The sequence below is a fragment of the Dendrobates tinctorius genome, unplaced genomic scaffold (genome assembly GCF_039654945.1).
Source record: "Dendrobates tinctorius isolate UK_male_01 unplaced genomic scaffold, ASM3965494v1 ptg000079l, whole genome shotgun sequence".
NCBI classification, from domain to species: Eukaryota; Metazoa; Chordata; class Amphibia; order Anura; family Dendrobatidae; genus Dendrobates; species Dendrobates tinctorius.
The window spans coordinates 15,288,413-15,294,747 of record NW_027361747.1 but is presented as its reverse complement, the minus strand read 5'-3'; positions in this window follow the sequence as shown (position 1 = coordinate 15,294,747).

Genomic DNA, 6,335 nt, shown 5'->3' with positions numbered 1-6,335 from the left:
ACAGATTTCCTCCCAGAGTCGTCGGGTAACAATCAGGTCAGCGTGGCGGCGGTCAGCCATATTCCAGAGCGGCTCCCTTTCTCTGACGAGATCGATGAGGCGGTCCACATCAATCCCTCCATCCTCACCGTCAGAGTCGGGAGCACGCTGTGAAGGCTGTTAAAGAAAAAGACAAAAATAACATAATTAGCCTCCACAAAAGAAATGAAATAAAAAGTGCAAAAAAACAAAGCAAAAATATTTATACTTACACGCTGGTGACCGCCGCGTTGCTGTCGCCGACGACCTTGGGAGGCACTGCGAGGACCTCTTGGCCAAGCACCAGATTGGGAAGACTAGAGAAGAAAACAAAAAATGTTATGTCTTTGGATGTAGGCATTTGTTTGCTGTGTGTGGTCTGCAGAACATTGTTTTCTATGTGTCGTGTGTAGTGTGATGTTGTGTTTCTGCGTTTGATGCAAAAAACTTACGAATTGTGAGCCCACTCCAAGTGTCTGTCCACCCCTTCCTTCTTCTTCTGGGAGCTCCTCTTCATCTTGTGATTCCTGTTTTGAAATAAAAGGCAATGAATAGACATATATTACAGAGAAGATGGATTTTGGAAATAAAAACTTACCGTCAAACGCTGACGATGCGAGGGAGGGCTCCCAGAAGATGTGCTGTCCTCTTGCTGGCCAGACTCCATGGCTGTGGGTGGTGTTACAGCTGCTGCCAGTGAAGCCAGTGCTGCTGCTGCTGCTGCTGCTGCATCTCTTGGGCGGCTGTTGAATAAAGAGAAACAAAGGGCCAATGAATATCTTGATATTCAATAGCCCTAGTTTGGAGGAATGGGGGATTTGATAATTACCGTCTCTCATCTGCTGCTGGCCTCCCCTCCTCAGCATGTTCTATTTGCTGCTCCATTTGGGGTGGTGGTGGTGCGGATGGTGCTGCAGTGGTCTCCTGCCTTCTCCTGCGCCTGGTTGCTGTCTTGGGTGGCATGTTGGGTGTGGCTGTGGGTCCCACTGTCTTGCTTTTATATATGTCTTGTGGGCAGAGCTACTGAGCATGCTCAGACCAAAAAACCGGATCCGGCCGACGGATCCGGCTTTCGCCGGATCCGGCGCATTGCGGCGCTCATAGGCTTTCATTGTGTGAAAAAGCCGGACGCGCCGGATCCGGCGTGTCCGGCTTTTTCGACGGAGACAAAAAACGTTACAGTCACCGTTTTTTCCAGACGCCGGATCGCGACACATTGCCGGATCCGGCGAAAACCGGATGAAACGCATGGCCATCCGGCACAAATGCAAGTCAATGGGGGGGGAAACGGATCCGGCATTGCATTTCGCCGGATCCGGTTTCTGTCAAAAGCGCCGGATCGCGCCTGACGGCGAAAACCTGATGTGTGAAAGAGGCCTAAGCGGTTGCATAATTTGCAGCTGTTAGACAGCCTCAACACATGCATGTTTGTTATGCAACCCCCACATGTATTGAGGCTGTCTAGCAGCTGCAAAGCATGCAGCTGCAGGGATTCGAACGTAATATACGAGCATGTTCAGATACTCGGATAACACCCAAGCGTGCTCGGATAAGATGTTATCCAAGCACAGGCTGTGTTTGCAATCGCTGCTCCTCTGCCTTATCTTCATGTGTATGATGTCTCTGTCGCCCACACAGCCTGTCCGGTGCATGCACCCATGAGGAGGTTAGTTTGCGTTCAGCATGGCAAAGCGAATGGATCTAGTTCTCATTTATGTAGGAGATGTCATCAATATTAATCAGACTTGCAGAGGCAGTGATTGGCTGCACAGAGGTGACGCCAAGCATGGTGCAGAGACCCCCATGTGACAGCTTAGTGCCAATTTGCACAAAGAGCAGGACAGGTGCATAACTCTGAGGGGTAGCTGGGATCAGAAAGTGGGTTTGTAGGGCTGTTGCTAAAGACGGTTTAAGGTGGTGGCAATGGATTACATTGTGAATTCCTGGTGACAGATTTTCTTGAAAGTTTAAAAAGTCTTTTTCGAAATCCTGTGGGAAAATGCACTAAAACACATGTAATCCACAAATGACTATATTAATAAAGTTTAATCAAAGTAAAAACACAGGAAGTATGAAAAACAAATCTGCTTTATTTATAACAAAAACTGTAGCATCAAACACATGATAAAAACTCGTAAAAAAAGCACTAAAAAATGCAATGAAAAAACACAAGTAAGTAACCTAATTTACCATTTAGGTGCAGAACTGCTGCAGAAAATCTGCAACTTCAAAAATTCTTTACATACTCATTGTAGAAATGTAGCCTAAAGAGAATAAAAAATGTATAAAGAATCATTCGTCCACATTGTTAACAGATCCAGTTTTGGAATCATACTCACTTCACAACCCGGCATCATTGCACACCCTTTAAAGAATCTCCAGGCCCATCTCCTTAAGAGTCTCTACCAACCAGTTCTCTGTAATTCATATTTTCGAATAAGAAGACCAATTTAGAGATGTCTTCTGTGTGGCAGTTGCATTGCCTGCCCAAACTTTGAGAGGGTCTGTGATTTTAAGATTTCTTCTAGTGATAAGCGATCAAACACGCATGACTTGTATGCCGTGTATTATGCTATATACATGTTTAAAAATATTATAGCAGCAACGGTACAGAGCCGCATCCTAAATATATTTTATATCACTCCTTATAGGTGTCGCTCTGTTTGGACAAACTAGAATCAATCGCTAATATATAAACCAAAAATTGTGGAAACCACAGTAGAAAATTGCGACCATAGATCCATATTGATAAAATTGCTTCTCTTTATTAAATTATGAACAAGACAAGACAAAAATGGGGAACATGTGCAAAGGACAATCAAAAAGTGCAATAGTATAAATGCTAATACAAGCAGGACCTGCCCCAGTCCACCTGAACTATCATATGCCGAGATTAATGTATACATTTTCTGTATTTATACTCCATATAACGAGCATTATATATCTTACATAGAAAGGGGAACAATGCCCATCATCTATCATACAAAATAAATCTATACATTATCCCAAAAGAGGTAACTTGAGGGGTTAACAACAAGTTAACACTACTACCCTCGGGCCATGTGGAACACATCTTGCATGTATAGAAAGACGGAAATTGGTGCAGCAAACAATGCCAGGGCTGCACCAGCGGGCAAATAACCCGCCCTAAATGGATTAAGACCCAAAACCGTTACCTTGATGAGGCTTCAGGATGACCGGGCGGAACGCTCGTTTCCCCGACGCGCGTTTCGGAGCAATGAGCTCCTTCCTCAGGGGGCATAAGTATCAACCACAAATGCATCTTATTTAAATGCGCCTGCCGGAAATGCCGCAGCACGCGCCGTCCATCCCTCCCACTGCGGACACACCCCCTACCGGTGACGCGGCCGGAAACACGTGGGCCCACGTGATCCGGCACCCGACATCGGCAGGGTACGTCACACAGGGGGAGGAGAGGGCGCGCATGCGCAGTATAATTGAGGCTCCGGCGGCCATATTGCAAGAGGGCCGATAGATAGATAGATAGATAGATTCTAACCACAACAATACATAAATGCAAAAACATACAAACAAAGCAAAAAAATCAACATAACATTATAAAATTATTGTATATAAGGTCGTACACCATACTGGAATCCAATCCTCGGTTATTTTGGGCAACCTTAATGAGAAACCATAAACATTAGAGAAAAGGGGGGGGGGCATGAGAAAGTATACAAAACTATACAAAATTGTTATACCTGTCTAAATACTCATTATTATTCAATACATTAGTGCATCCAAAACAGGATTATCTATATTGTATAGTATATCCCATACAACCCCACAAATACTTAAGAATCACAGTATTAAAGCCAAATAACCTCATATATATAACAATCATATTTACAAATTCAAGGCACAGACAAAAAGGCCCAGCAATATCCCCCAATTGACACAAAATGTCCCATATAGGTGTATTACACTGCAAGGTATCAAAATATAATATCTGCCATACATATATGGGTAAAGGGGAACAGCGATAAGGGCCATATGAATAGTCCATTTTAATGGTTCCCGTTTAAATGTCTCAATAGATGTGCCAAAATTCACATCACTTCCGCCATGAATAAAGCTGTATACCACGATATCCAGGGTAAAAAAATCTGGATCTTCTCCATATCGTTCCATAAGAGTTGCCAGGTAGCCAAAATTCTGTTCTTCACCGAGAAAAATACTTATAGGTATCCCCAAACCAACACCTTTAAACCGACCCTAATGATGAATAAAAACTTATGTTAAAAACAAAAATAAAACCAACAACTACTGCACCATTGTATGACCCCACACAGTCCCAAACCGAGGAACTGTCATCACAGGAAAGGGGTATAGGATAAACTTTCATTTAATCCCTTAGGATGCACCGTATTAAGCGTCCAGATCCAACGCGATTCTTTTTGAGCTAGTCGTTGGGAAATATTCCCCCCTCGAATACCCATATCCACTATATCTATACCCTTAAATTTGAGGCCACTACTATCACAGTTATGATACAATTTAAAATGTTTTGGTAACGTTTTTAGTAGTTGCACCTCTTCCTCATTAGCCGCGGCCTGTATGCCCAGCACATGCTCCCTGACCCTAACTTTCAGCTGCCTAGTGGTAAGCCCTATATAGATCAGGGAGCATGGGCATGTGGCATAATAAACAACATTCCGGGACAAACAATTGATTTTTTTTCTTAATTTTAAATTGTTTCTGTCCTGAGGAATCCGTAAATGTATCATCTGTAGTCATGTTGACACATGCCACACAGTGTCCACACGCCGCACTACCACCTTTCTTATCATGGGTAAAATTGTCCAGAAAGGTTCTGGGAGGGTCTCCAATATAGTGGCTATGTACAAGGTGATCACGCAGGTTCCTTGCTCTCCTGAAAGTGATTTGTGGTTTCTCCGGAATAATCTTACCCAAAATAGGATCAGTTTGCAGGATATTCCAAAATTTGTTCAAAATACCCCGCACCTGACCAGACCGGGCATTAAAATTCGTGATAAACCTAACTATATCAGGTTTCATAGACTCATCCTTCTTTTTCTACAGAAGGACATCCCTATTGTTATGTTTTGCTCGTATATAGGCCCTTTTTATTGACCGGTTGCTATATCCCCTATCTGCAAAACGGCCCCTCAAGTCCTTAGCCTGAATTTCAAATTCCTCCTCTGTAGAGCATAAACGTCTAAGACGTAAGAATTGACCTATCGGTACCGCACGTACCATGTGTCTCGGATGTGAGGAGGATGCGTGTAGGAGCATATTTGTGGCCATCGGTTTCCTAAAGATCGTGGTCTGTATATTTCCTTCCTGACCCTTACTAATTTGAACATCCAAAAATTCAATCCTTTCCCTGTCATAATTGGCAGTAAGATGGATATTCAAACAATTGTCATTTAGTTCCAAAATGAATCCATCCAATAGACTCATATCCCCCTGCCAGAACAATAAAATGTCGTCTATGTAGCGCGTCCAAAAGGGGACGCGCTCCATAGACGACAGTTGATCTGACATCAGGAGGTCTCTCTCCCACAGCCCCAGGAACAGGTTAGCATAGGAGGGTGCAAACGCTGCCCCCATCACTGTCCCCTGGAGCTGTAGGAAGAAAGACTCCCTGAACGTGAAAAAATTATGCGTGAGGGCAAATTCTAAAACTTCCAAGACCAGGGCCCTCAAACTCGGGGAAAGACTGGATGTCGATAGAAAGAGCTTAACCGCTCGTAATCCATCATCGTGCCGAATATTCGTATATAACGATTCGACATCCATAGTGACGAGGATAGTGTCAGCATCTAACGTCAAACCATCCATTTTACACAGCAATTGATTGGTATCCCTAAGATAGGATGGTAGATCCTCCACCAGTGGCTGAAGGAGAGAATCCAGCCACCTATTGACACGCTCCAAATAGCCACCACTCCCCGAAACTATAGGCCTACCCGGAGGGCATTGAATATTCTTATGAGTCTTGGGGAGGAGATAAAACGTTGGCACCATAGGTTCAACTACTATTAACGCCGTGAATAATTCTCCAGAGATAATATCAGCGTCCCTAGCTTTTATAAGAACCTTTTTCAACTGTGTACAAAAGGCGGACAAGGGGTTGAAAGTCAGTCTCTTATAACACGTTGTATTCAAGAGCTGACACATGGCTTCCTTTTCATACATGTGTTTAGGCCATAAAACAACATTCCCCCCCTTGTCCGCCGGCTTGATCACAATATCAGGGAGGCTTTTCAGGTGTCCCAAACGTTTCCTCTCCTCCCCTGTCAAATTGTCCCCTTGTATATGTTGTGGTATCT